This window comes from Anguilla rostrata, chromosome 4, assembly GCF_018555375.3.
Source record: "Anguilla rostrata isolate EN2019 chromosome 4, ASM1855537v3, whole genome shotgun sequence".
NCBI lineage: Eukaryota > Metazoa > Chordata > Actinopteri > Anguilliformes > Anguillidae > Anguilla > Anguilla rostrata.
The window spans coordinates 6,652,345-6,663,909 of NC_057936.1; the positions used below are offsets into that span (position 1 = coordinate 6,652,345).

At 46.2% G+C, this 11,565-nt stretch overlaps 2 long non-coding RNA genes across 2 annotated transcripts; one reads left to right on the forward strand and one right to left on the reverse strand.

Annotated features, from left to right (window-relative positions):
* LOC135252342 (uncharacterized) lies at positions 1 to 2,361 on the reverse strand. The gene is made up of 3 exons (XR_010329393.1): positions 1,359 to 2,361; positions 1,136 to 1,178; positions 1 to 911 (listed from the first exon to the last, which is right to left on the reverse strand). It is a non-coding gene; the product is annotated as an uncharacterized LOC135252342 (long non-coding RNA).
* Positions 2,362 to 3,119: 758 nt separating this feature from the next.
* On the forward strand, positions 3,120 to 11,279 carry LOC135252343 (uncharacterized). Its single transcript, XR_010329394.1, has 3 exons — positions 3,120 to 3,994; positions 10,183 to 10,343; positions 10,426 to 11,279. It is a non-coding gene; the product is annotated as an uncharacterized LOC135252343 (long non-coding RNA).
* Positions 11,280 to 11,565: the final 286 nt, after the last annotated feature.

Sequence of the window (11,565 nt, forward strand, 5' to 3'; positions counted from 1 at the left end):
TTTACAGAATTATTTATATTTTAATTATGTTAAATATTTACCATTATTGCTTCAAAACATATTTAAACATATTTAAAGGTTACAAAAAAATGTATTGAATGTTCATCATTTATAACCACATTTCAATAAATTACTAGCCCACATCAGGTAACAATCAGGAGGATTATCTTTCAACAAGGCAGACAGTTTGTCTCAGTGTATCGTGAATTCAGGTCAGGGTGGTAAGACCTGAACGACACGCCGCACAGTAGAATCAAGGAAACGGATGAAAGAGGTAAGTCAGGGTTTGTACTTCATATTTTTTACTCTAATAGGATAGGCAGAGGGAAAGAGGGCCAAGATTACTGTCGGGGACTTAGGGCCCGATTAGCAGAGAGTGAGCTAAGAAGATGAGCCTAGCCGCGAAGACGGTCGAAGCATTCTGTTCCTGGTTCGGTTGCGCTCAACATTCCAGTGCGAATCAACCGCGCTGTTGGTGCGCGCTGTCAAGTTAGCATCTTTTTTTCTCTCAGGCCAGCTGATCCAAGACCACGTGGCGGCTTCAGTTTCGCCGAAACGGCGCGCTTTTAATGACGTGCCGCTAATCGCAACCTTCATTACCGAGGAGCTGAAGCCCTCTTCACTTCAGGTCAATTGGCGCGCGGGGGGAATTGGTTTGCTCGGAAGTGTTAGCGGGACAGATTAATACATTTTAATGCAGGGAACCATTACAGGTCTGAAAGTCAAGTGAAATTCCAACATGAGCTTAATCACAATCATTGTCCAGGTTCACCACGGTAAACAGAGTCTTATTTATTGACACTGTAAAATAGGCTCTGTCTTAACTCGGCCATCTTGTGTTGCTGTGAACAGATTCCCTATTAAACAGCAGGGCTCCCTCCACTCACAGAACCCGCTTCAGTAATTATCACCTGTAGGGCAATATATGTGCTTCAGAGACATAGCCTACATATAAAGCCATCTACATGTTCAGAGCACTGAGACACAGGGCAAGGAGTGGCCACTGTGGCTGGCAGGAATCACGTAGGTCAAACAAGTGTTAAAATTAAGTGCATGTTTGAGTGAAGTAATTACAGAACAAAGCAAAACAAAACAAGGAGTAAACTTTAGTAAAATCTCTCGCATCTGGACTTACACATCGAGCCTCTTCTCTCGGGTTTTTAAATCAGTGAGAATGCCTAGAAACAACAAAATGCAGTCTCGTCAGAACACATTCTTTTGCAAAAAAAAGAGAGAAAAAATATGAATTCATTAATTAAATAAGAATTTAAAAAGCAAAAAATAAAAAAAGCCTTCTTGACTTATAACAGGTTCTTTGTCATTAAAAAAACACAAATATGAAATTGTCAATGATGGACATTCGTTTCCTCATGCAGTCCTCTCCTGATTTCACTGACAGTTAGTTTGGAGATCCTTCTGTTCTCCTTTCATCGTCTCCTCTCGTCCTTCCTTTCATTGCTACATTGGGATGCCAAGCAGAGGAAGCCAAGTAGGGAAACAAAGACAGAATGACAGAATTTGGAAAAAGCAGAGTCCCGGAAGGTGTTCCAGGATTTGGGAAACACACCACGAGCATTCAAATAGGAGAGGGAGCCATCTCTGCTCCTTCCCCACCCACTCTTCACATCACAAACGTTTAACGTATAGGATTCGCCCCCCGATAAATTGACGTACATTGTCTTGCCTACAAAAAAAAAAAAAAAAAAAAAAAAAGTCTCTGGGTTTGACCTTTGACCCTTGTTTTGAAAGTTACACTGCAGCCTCATCTTCTCTTTTCCCTACCTGACATGATTATGTTCACCACCAGGGGGCGAAGTGCCACAGATGCAGAGATTACAATAAGGTTTCATCATCATCATCTGGCATGCACTAATGCTGTCTGTTCACATTCTGATCGTGAGAACTGTCTCGAGCAGCTGGCCAGCATCAAGGAAGGTCAGTTTTGCAACAGCAATTTAGCTGGAGTTGCTTTCACTGTTTGCTAACCCACATTATCTACAAAGTGGGTATCTTGGGCATTTGTCTTGGAAACAGCGTTGCATCCTTCTGTGACTACCATCATTCTAAGTAAGCAGCAGAATCCGATATCCCCCCGTGGAGGTCGAGACTGAGATGAATTAGGAGTCAAATATCTTTGTTTAGTGTGTGAACAGATGTAAACAAAGACCACAGAGCACTGGAGGTGAAATGGATTTTTAAATTGTAATCGCAGAAAGATACTTTTCATGCTAACAATCAATATCAAAATGAAGATGAATCATAAAACTGAAATCAAGACCTTGGCGATGCCAAACATTGTCTAAATATCAAATCGAGCAGTAGGCATAGGCCAGTAGGCCTACGACGAAAACAAGAAATTAAGTAGAACAGCGTTTAAATAATGCAACTAACGTTACCCACCACTTTATGTCACCGTCCATCTACAACAATCAATGATTTATTTCCTAAGTGGATTCCACACCTCTGTACCGCTGTTTTATTTTTGCATACATTTTGAAAGTACCTGAGATGAGCCAAGACAAAATGGTGGCTGACAGGCAGAGCAGAATGTTGCATTTAGATACTGCGTTGCATTTTCCCTATTGGAATGCAAACTACTCGACAGTGTCTCTGCACTGAGGATAGGTAAGGCAAACGCATTAACATTTGCTTCCACAAACAAGTCGTTAAAAAGGTTAATTGTGACAATTTGACTACCAGAATTCACAGCTACGGGCCTAACAAATTTCCGAACTAGCACGCTAGCTGTAAGACAGCCCTGCAAACTAGCTTGCGAATATATGGACAAGCGTGTAATTTAAGAATCAATGACGCTACCTGTAAAAAGAATTCCCACAGCCCTGACCTGACCAAACCGGTCTGTACGATATCCAGTTGCATGTTACCAAGGTCAATATGCTTTCACTTTCAGACTGCTGTTGTGACCATGACCACAGTAAACATATTCTGTTTCAGTACGCCAGTGAGAATACCCCTAACGCTAACACGCCCTCCGGCTTAAAGCCAGTCTAAAAGGCCCAGCGCCTAGTGTGTTCCATATTTACGTCCACATTAGAAAACAGAATACAGTCCCTTATTGAAATACCAGCATGTTTTCTCCCCCTATGTTTTCTCCCTTAACCCCGAGGTATCTTTTCAAAAGAGTTCGCTAATAAGTACAAAAGTATTACTTGACAAGTTAAAATGTCCCGTTTAGACAAAGTTTGGGTCTAAATTTACATAATGTGCGTTAATTTTCATTCATTTTCAACGACTTAATGATTGTATAACTATAAACCTAAAAACAACTATTGAGAAAGTGTACGTTAAAAATATTTTTACTTTAAATGTTCTGATTACAACGAGGGCCAAAAGAAACCTAGCCTACTCAAAAGGTTGCACGCTTGCGCACGTTTTAATAATTTAGGTGGCGTCCAGACGCTAGCCGTATGGAACCAGGCACGACAGAAAAACGTGAAGTGCAATAAACACAAGGTAGGCCTACTGTTTACCTTCATAAACATCTGAGGGCAGATCTGTAGAGGAAGTGAACTTGTACAATGACATCATTTCTACAAAGGAAGGAACCCCCCGTTGTAGAATAGCGCGAGTTTTGGGGGACAAAGGCCACTGCAGCACCGTCAAAGGACCCATAATAGTCAATCGATCATCATGCGCTATTCTACACATTACTCCAAGCAATAATTTGCCTGGGAGTGCACCGTTACCAATCCCCCCATTTCCATCTCTGTAGTAATGTTTTAAATCCTTTCTTTTCATCTGCATCTGTCAACCCAGTGGTGCGCTGTTTGATCTCTTCCCCCATTCCGCCTTTGCCTCCCCGGGGTCGCGTTGACCTGTTGATTGGCAGCTGGGCTCAGACATATGGTGAAACGAGGCATCGACCGGTGCTCCCGGGAGAGATAGGCAGTCCGTGAGTGATTTTTTTTTCTTCTGCGGGAAGACGGCAACGGAGGCCAGGCGGAACAACAGCGCTGCAGTGCTTCTGGTTAAGGTTAGTATTCTGACCAACCGCCAGATGGCGCAAGACACGCATAAAAGATGAAAAACGGATCGATGAAAAAAAACAGAATTCAATTCAGTACGATACCAACTAGTCCATATTCTCTCTCTACATACACACTGTATGTGCATTCAACAGTACTGATATTATTGAATACGTTGAGAGTGTACATTTATTTATCTTTACCCGAGTGTGAGTTATGCAACCAGTAGCAGTCTGATAAAAGCACTCTTTTGGTAAACAGGTTAAATGAAGCCTTGTTTCCCCTTAGCTTATTTCAGTCAAACCTCAGATGAGGTGCTTCCTCATGTCTGAGTCCATTTGCCTCAGATACATCAGACGCTGTCAAAATATGATTGACTGGGTAGGAAAGAGTGAGGGCAAGATGCATGAAATCGTCCCAAGAAATGATTTGTAGGGAATGATTATTTGATCACTAAACTTACCTTTGTCTTGTAATATTAAGACCATGAGTGTTATGTTCTTTAATTTATTTGATTGATGATACTTCTCAAATGCACCTAATCAACTAAAGTGATTAGGTCTTCAAACGTCTACATTCTTTTTGGAAAATTATTAATATTTAATATTAATATTAATATTTACTGCTATTCACAAATTGTGTGGAAATATGTTTTACACAAACTGAAGTGTGGACCCTCGATTACCATTTCATTCCTGCCTTGCTGAATGTAGCAACATTTGAGTTACAGAATAGATTACAAAAAAGTGGACATCTGTTCATCACGTTTTGATTACTTATTTTTGTGCTGTTGCTAATGTATGTCAATTATATTGAGTTTCAAGAAAATATCATATGAGTGTGATGTTGACTATACTAGTTTTTCAGTTTTTTGAATTGTATTCTGAATTTCTGCTGTTTAGGCGATTATCTTTTATAAACGTTGTTGTCTTTTTAGATGAAACTCTAAACAAAGGTTCCGACTCAGATTGTGGTCGTTACAATTTAGTCACTGAGCAGATTCTTTTAGCCAAAGAGACTTTCAGAAGTGCGCTTCACATTATAAGCAAGCACCACGAGAGCTAGAGAAATCAGCGAAGTCACAATAATGAAAAGCACCTCAAAAGGGGGTAAAATGCCTCAAAATGCAGAAGATGAAGGGAACAAAGAGTTCATTTGTTTTTTAATTAAAATTAAAGATTAAAGGGCACTTATGGCGAAGAGCGGGGGGTTTCCCCCCGGTGTCCTGGCAAAATTCCCGAAACTGGCTTTCTCATGCTGGCAGCCTAATCGTCCCCCAGTTTAACTGGCTCAATAATCTCCTCCCTCTCCACCTATGCTAGAGTGTGGAGAGGGTTCTGGCACAAAATGGCTGCCGTGCATCACCCAGGTGGGGTGGGTGCAGTGTCCTTGTGGTGGGAAAAATTTTCTCCCCTTCATTCGGAAGCGCTAGGCGATCATGAGCTGAGAAGCGCTATGTAAACACAATCTGTTGTTATTATTATTATTATTATTATTATTATTATTATTATATGTGCTGAAAAACTTCTCTTCACATATTTCATGAGCAAGTAAACAAGATGGCTGCAGCCCACTTGTGAACTAGTTGACTGAATTTATGCATTTACAGGCCACCTAGTTATTTATATTTACCTGCATGCCTAACTTTTCTTAATAATCTGAAATTTTGTGTTACAGAGTAATGTTAAATCATGACTCATGGCCTATTGTGCTAGATTTTTGATCCTTGTAAACCTTGCTGAAAACAATGTCGGAATTATAAAAAGGTGTCTGTTTGTGATAAAAGCACAAAATGGGTGATGAATAGCATGTGCATATAGTCTCTTGACCATCACCAATGCTGTAGTTTAGAATGTAAGTATACAGACATTGGCATTACTTTACCTATCAGCATATCAATCATAGCAAAAACACAATGAAAGCGACAATTTTCCTTGAACGGCTGAAATACATGCATTTCTCAGGTCCACCATCAATGTGTACAGAGACAGAGAAGCAGGACCCAGCATCATGGGCATGGCGCCGTATGTTTCAGATATATATGACTTGTTATTAGGTTTATTGTCAAAAGGATGAAATGATGTGAGAAATATACATGGTTTATAATACATATAGTAATATAATACCCCCCTGTCCTGTTCTCGTCCAATCAAAATGAGGGTGTTGATCCCCAAGTGCTCCAGAAGGGGCAGCTCAGGCTGTATTGACATCATGCAGATGTAGTAGGATAGAGAGAGAGAGAGAGAGAGAGATGCTGGTGTGGGGTCCAGTGCCCTCACTCCTCTCTCTCTCTCAGGACAGTGGGGTTGCCATGGCGACGCAGCTCTCTGGCCAGTGCCCGGAGTGATCCCTGTTGACCCCAGATGGTGACCCTTGACCTGTAGGCCACGGCCAGGGTCGAGAGGTCAGCGGTGGCCGGAGGGCGGGGAGAGAGAGCGCACTTTCCCCGATTGGCACTCTCATTTGCATCCCTCCTTCCTTCGTCCGCAGCGTTAAGCAAACTACCGAACGCCGCATTAGCATAACATCATAACAGAGCGTAACACAGTTCTGCGCATTTTAGCAGCGTGTGGAAAAATATTAAATATCGCGAAAATATTAAAAGGACAGAACTAGAACACCCATCTATATTTCACTGCGCGGGGAGAAATCCATCGTGCTATCTGGGCGAGAGAAATCAAGGTAAACCTAAATAATGCAGTCTGCGTTTAGTCCTGCTGTGTTCTTCATACTTAACACACGCCCATATCCATGCACACTGGCTCATGTGCTCAATAATAATAACAATAATAACAATAATATAATAATAATAACAATAAGCATTATTATTATTAAGCATATTATTATTATTATTATTATTATTAGTAGTAGTAGTAGTAGTAGTAGTAGTATTAATAATAATTCTAATAAAACATTTCTCATTGTAATTATTGACCAGCGTTGCAGCAGTAGCAGACGCACAGTTTTAACCCCGCGCGGGAGCCACACGGTATCGGGTGTGATCCCCTGTACTGGCGGACGTGTGCGGCCGGCGGTGTGAATATACGAGAGGGAGGGAGGGCCGGACAATGCGGCACCTCCCTCTCTCCTGGGGAGTAATTACGGAGGTCCCGGGCGCGCGGGCTCACGTGGTCCCCGGGCCTTCTGCTCCCGAATAATTTATCCCCCCTAGCTGATGGCTCGTCAATATCAATTTATTAATTTAACGGCACCGGACTGATAAAGGGACCCGAAGCAGGGTTAGAGCACTGAAGGAAGGGAAGGGAAGGGTGGGATGGGTGGAGGGAGGGAGGGAGGGAGGGAGAGAGGGAGGGAGGGGAGGGAGGAGGTTAGGGATGCGCGGGGAGCACGGCCGCAGCGATGGAGAGGGGAAGATGGTGAACGATTGATCGCAGTTTGTGGGAATGGAGGGAGAGCCACGGAAGAGTGGAGCGGGAGGAGGAGGAGGAGGAGGAGAGAGGCGAAGTGGCGGGCGGTCTAAGTAAGGCTTAATCACTCCTCGAACGTTAGCGTCGGCCGCTGTTTAATCGTTGCCTTTGTTTGGGGAGTCGTAAGCAGCGGGGAGGGGGGGGGGGGGGATTTGCAGGGGACGGGAAAGAATCTTACGGGTCGTGCGGTGCGAGGGTTTAAAAAAAAGCTGAAATATACCAGCATTAACCCTGACCCCCGTGGAAACCCCAGAATGCTACTGAAAAAGAAATAAAATACATCCGTTCTGAGACAGACCATAAACATTATGACCATCCCCGCCCCCCCCTGTACAATTCCCATAGCCATTACGTAACATCCCTCCAGGAAGCTAAGAGGTATTTTAACAAGACCACTGCCCTGTGACCTTTCACCCCTCACCTCTGACCCTAACCCACTGACCCCACTTACACTAGCAGGTGACAGCGCTGGCACCGCGTTTCACCTTGGTTCCCCTTCGGATTCGGGCCAGCGACGGAATCGGCCTTGGTCACCTCTCTCCTCCCTCTGCGTGCGTTTCCTCTCTCATTCTCTCTCTCTCTTTACCTTCTCCACTCCCACAATCCCTCTTTTTTTTACCCCTGCGTCCACATGCACGTTCCTGCTAAAACTGCATCGCCATGGTGATGAGGGGTGAGAAAATGGCGGTGAAGGAGACGTGTGTGAGGAGGGTGGAATCTGAGCAGGGTAAATGCTCTTTCGCTGTAGGTTTGCTTTGTGCGTTCTTGGCTGGTGTACGCAGAAACCTAGCCTCCATGCTAAACGAAGCTTCCTTTGTTAGAGTAGCCCTGCTTTCTTAGCTTGAGAACAGCCACACAGTAGAAGGTGCAGTGTTAATTCGACTCTTAAGAGTACACACGAGTCCAACTGGGCCCGTAGGTACTCTGCGAAGAGTCGATTCAACGCTGAACGTTTCTGTGTGTGCTTGTGTCCTCGGTTAGCTGTAGCCTGGCTGGCGTCGCAGGGCAGGAGCTGGAGTCGGCTCCTCTCAGAGCGGAGTCGACTGCGGAACTGGAGTCGGCTGAGGAGCTGGAGTCGGCTCTCTCCCAGAGCGGAGTGGAGGGTGTTCTTCCGAGTGGCCCGGAGGGGTTAAGAGGTGTCAGGAGATGATTGTGGGTTTTTTTGAGGGCTCTTCAGCAGAGGCCTACTCCTGACCCACTCCTGACCCACTCCAGGCCTCTCTTCTCGTTAGCGTCCCCGGACCGCCGCTAAACGCGCTTGTTGACCTGCGGCGCCGACACAAGAGCCCATCGACTCATCGCTGCTCTCCTCTCTCTCTCCCTTTGCCCGAGTCGGGATGTGCTTTTCGTAGTCTTGCCCGTGAAAAGGGTCCTCAGGAAGCGAAATCAATCGTCGTTGCGGCGAACACAAATGCCCGTGCGATCGGTGTAACCGCGTAAAGAGTGAAAAGGCCGTTCACACACACACACTTGTCCGGTCAGGATTTAATCGCTTCAGTCCGAATCCTGCTCCCAGTGGCCCACAGACTGTACTCGCGCTCAGATTGCGCTGGTCGTCAGGTCGGGATCTGGGTTTCTCTGTGCTGTGCGACTGGAGACACTACAGATTTAAAAGCCTGTCATGTCTCCAGCTCCGCATTGCCCAAACGCATCTGCTGTGCTGACATACTGTTAGAATGTGAGACATTGACTTGCACATGCACACACATGCACACTCATACACACACACACGCACACACATGCACACTCATACACACACACACACACTCATACACACACGCACACACACATTCATATGCACACTCACATGCATACAAGTGCGTACACACACACACACTCATACATACACACACACACACAGTCATACGCACACTCACACACACACAGTCATACGCACACTCACATGCATACACGCGTGCACACACACATACACACACACACACACTTTTTTGTAACAGAAGACGCCTCCGTGGTGCGATGCGTTGACGGTGATGTAACCCCCCTGGAGCCTGTGATAAGATTAGCGCCCCCGCACGCGGCCGTCTTTGCGCAACAGGATAGCCGGCCGGGTCAGAGGTTACGCTCCCACGTAACTGCCAGGTTCGCCGGCGCGACCCTCGCTTGTTACGGAACAAAGACTCCGAAAACGGCAGTGCGGCGCACGGCGAGCACGGGGCGTCTGCGTTTCACGACGGGCGATAAACCTCCTCTTGGATTTATTTTAAAAGGCGACGGTGTGCGATACGCGTTTCACACGCGATACAAATCCATTTCGCTGGCCGACGGCGTTCAGCGCTGAAATGATTATGTTAAAGATTAATGTGATGTAGACCGACTGAATAATCGAGCCTATGGTCTAGCGGTACTAAACCAGCAGCAATTGCTATTTTCTACTTCAAAAGAGCATCACAGATGGAAAACGTGTGATGCCTGGGACTTGAACTCCGATCCCTCTGGTCACATGTCCATAACTACAATACTTCCCAGCATAGCTTCCCTGTTCCCTGTCACTTATCAGCGTACATCCTCTAGTCCTCTGTGAGGAGGCTGTATTTTAAAATGTTCTCTTAAATTAAAATTAAATTTTTTTTTTTAGCACTGACTGGGTCTGGTTCCTGATTGCCAGCCATTCCAAGAAAAGGCCTCTAATTTGTCTCTGTTGTGACCTTTGACCTCTCACACATACAGATGGACCGAAAAGCCAACCTGCCACTCTCAGTCTTCCTCTCCCTCTCTCTGTGCTCATCATATCTTGTTTTTCTTCAAAGACTCAAGGAGATCAGCCACTTCTTTCCCAAGCAAGCAAACACCCGAAATTAAACACATTGGAAACCAACACGTAGAGCTAAAGATGCAATATAGAAGACAAACACCCCCACCCGTGTCCTACTAGGCCAAAGCAATAGAGCAGGCTGAAGGGCAAATTCAGGTATATGAACGGTTGTGTGGGGGTGTAGTGTCTTTCCCTCAGTCTCCTTTCTAAGCTGTTATTTTTCTCTTTTTTTTCCCAGATATTTTATTAGCCCTGTCATATTGTAATTGACCCAACTGTAAACAGACAGAACGGGCTTAATTAAGAATTTTTGAGCGGGGATACAGTCAAGTCCGGAAACATTAGGGCGAAGCAACTGGGTGTCGTAAAGATTGATTGATTGAGAGTGAGAGAGAGAGAGGATGGAAGGATGAGGTAGAGGTATAGGGAAGGGAGGAAGTGAAGGGGGGGGGGGGGGCAGGGATGGGGGGGGGGGGCAGGGTTAGCGTAGCACACCACGGAGGTGTATTCATCTGTTGCTCCGGACAGTGTGTGGCGACGGGTTTGGAAAGATAGAGGCGAACGATTTTTAATGCATTAGCCACCTGGACGTGTAGGGCAATAACCGTAGCCAGATCCGGGCCTAAAATGTTTGACATCCTGCGCGGAGATCGACGGCCCCAGCTCTGCTCATTAGCCGGGCAGATGTGCCCGTGCCCGCGCATCCGCCCGCCCTGCCGCCAGGATAGATAATGCTCACGCACACCCCGTCGGTGAGATAACACCCCCCCGCCCCCCGAACACACGGGCGCAGGGACACGCTCGAACGCGAGGTCCGCCTGGCCGGACCGAGGAGGAACCGTCGATCACCGGCGATCGTCGTCGATCGCCGTCGAGGCCCGTGAAGCGTAGTGGGAGCGCTGAGCTTCGGTCGCCATGGCTGTCGAGGTCCCTTTCCACCGTCCACCCGTTTCCACCGTCCAGGCCCCCCCTTCTTGATTTGAGTGGCGGGTCAGTTCAGACGCACTGCTGAGAAGGAATAACCGAGATCGGCACACATTTAAACCGTCGGTGAGCCCAAGAGCACTCACGGAGATATGCACGCGGAAGAAAACTTTGGGCCACTGAGAATACGTATCGTGAGAGACCTGGCGTGTTTTAAAGCGATTCGTATAAGCTGGTGAAGTACCTGGTGGGGAAGACTCAACAGCAGTTCTTTACACCCCTGTGCTTCCAAAACGATGGGCTCAGACCGCCTCTGTGCTTACGGTTCCGCTGCTGGTCTCCGCCCCGGCGATGAGGGCTGGTACAGGGAGGAAGGGGGGACCGGCTCTTTGGTGATCTGGGGCCCGCTTCCTCTCCACAAGCACGCGCTGGACTGGCTGAGGGAGTCCGCAGC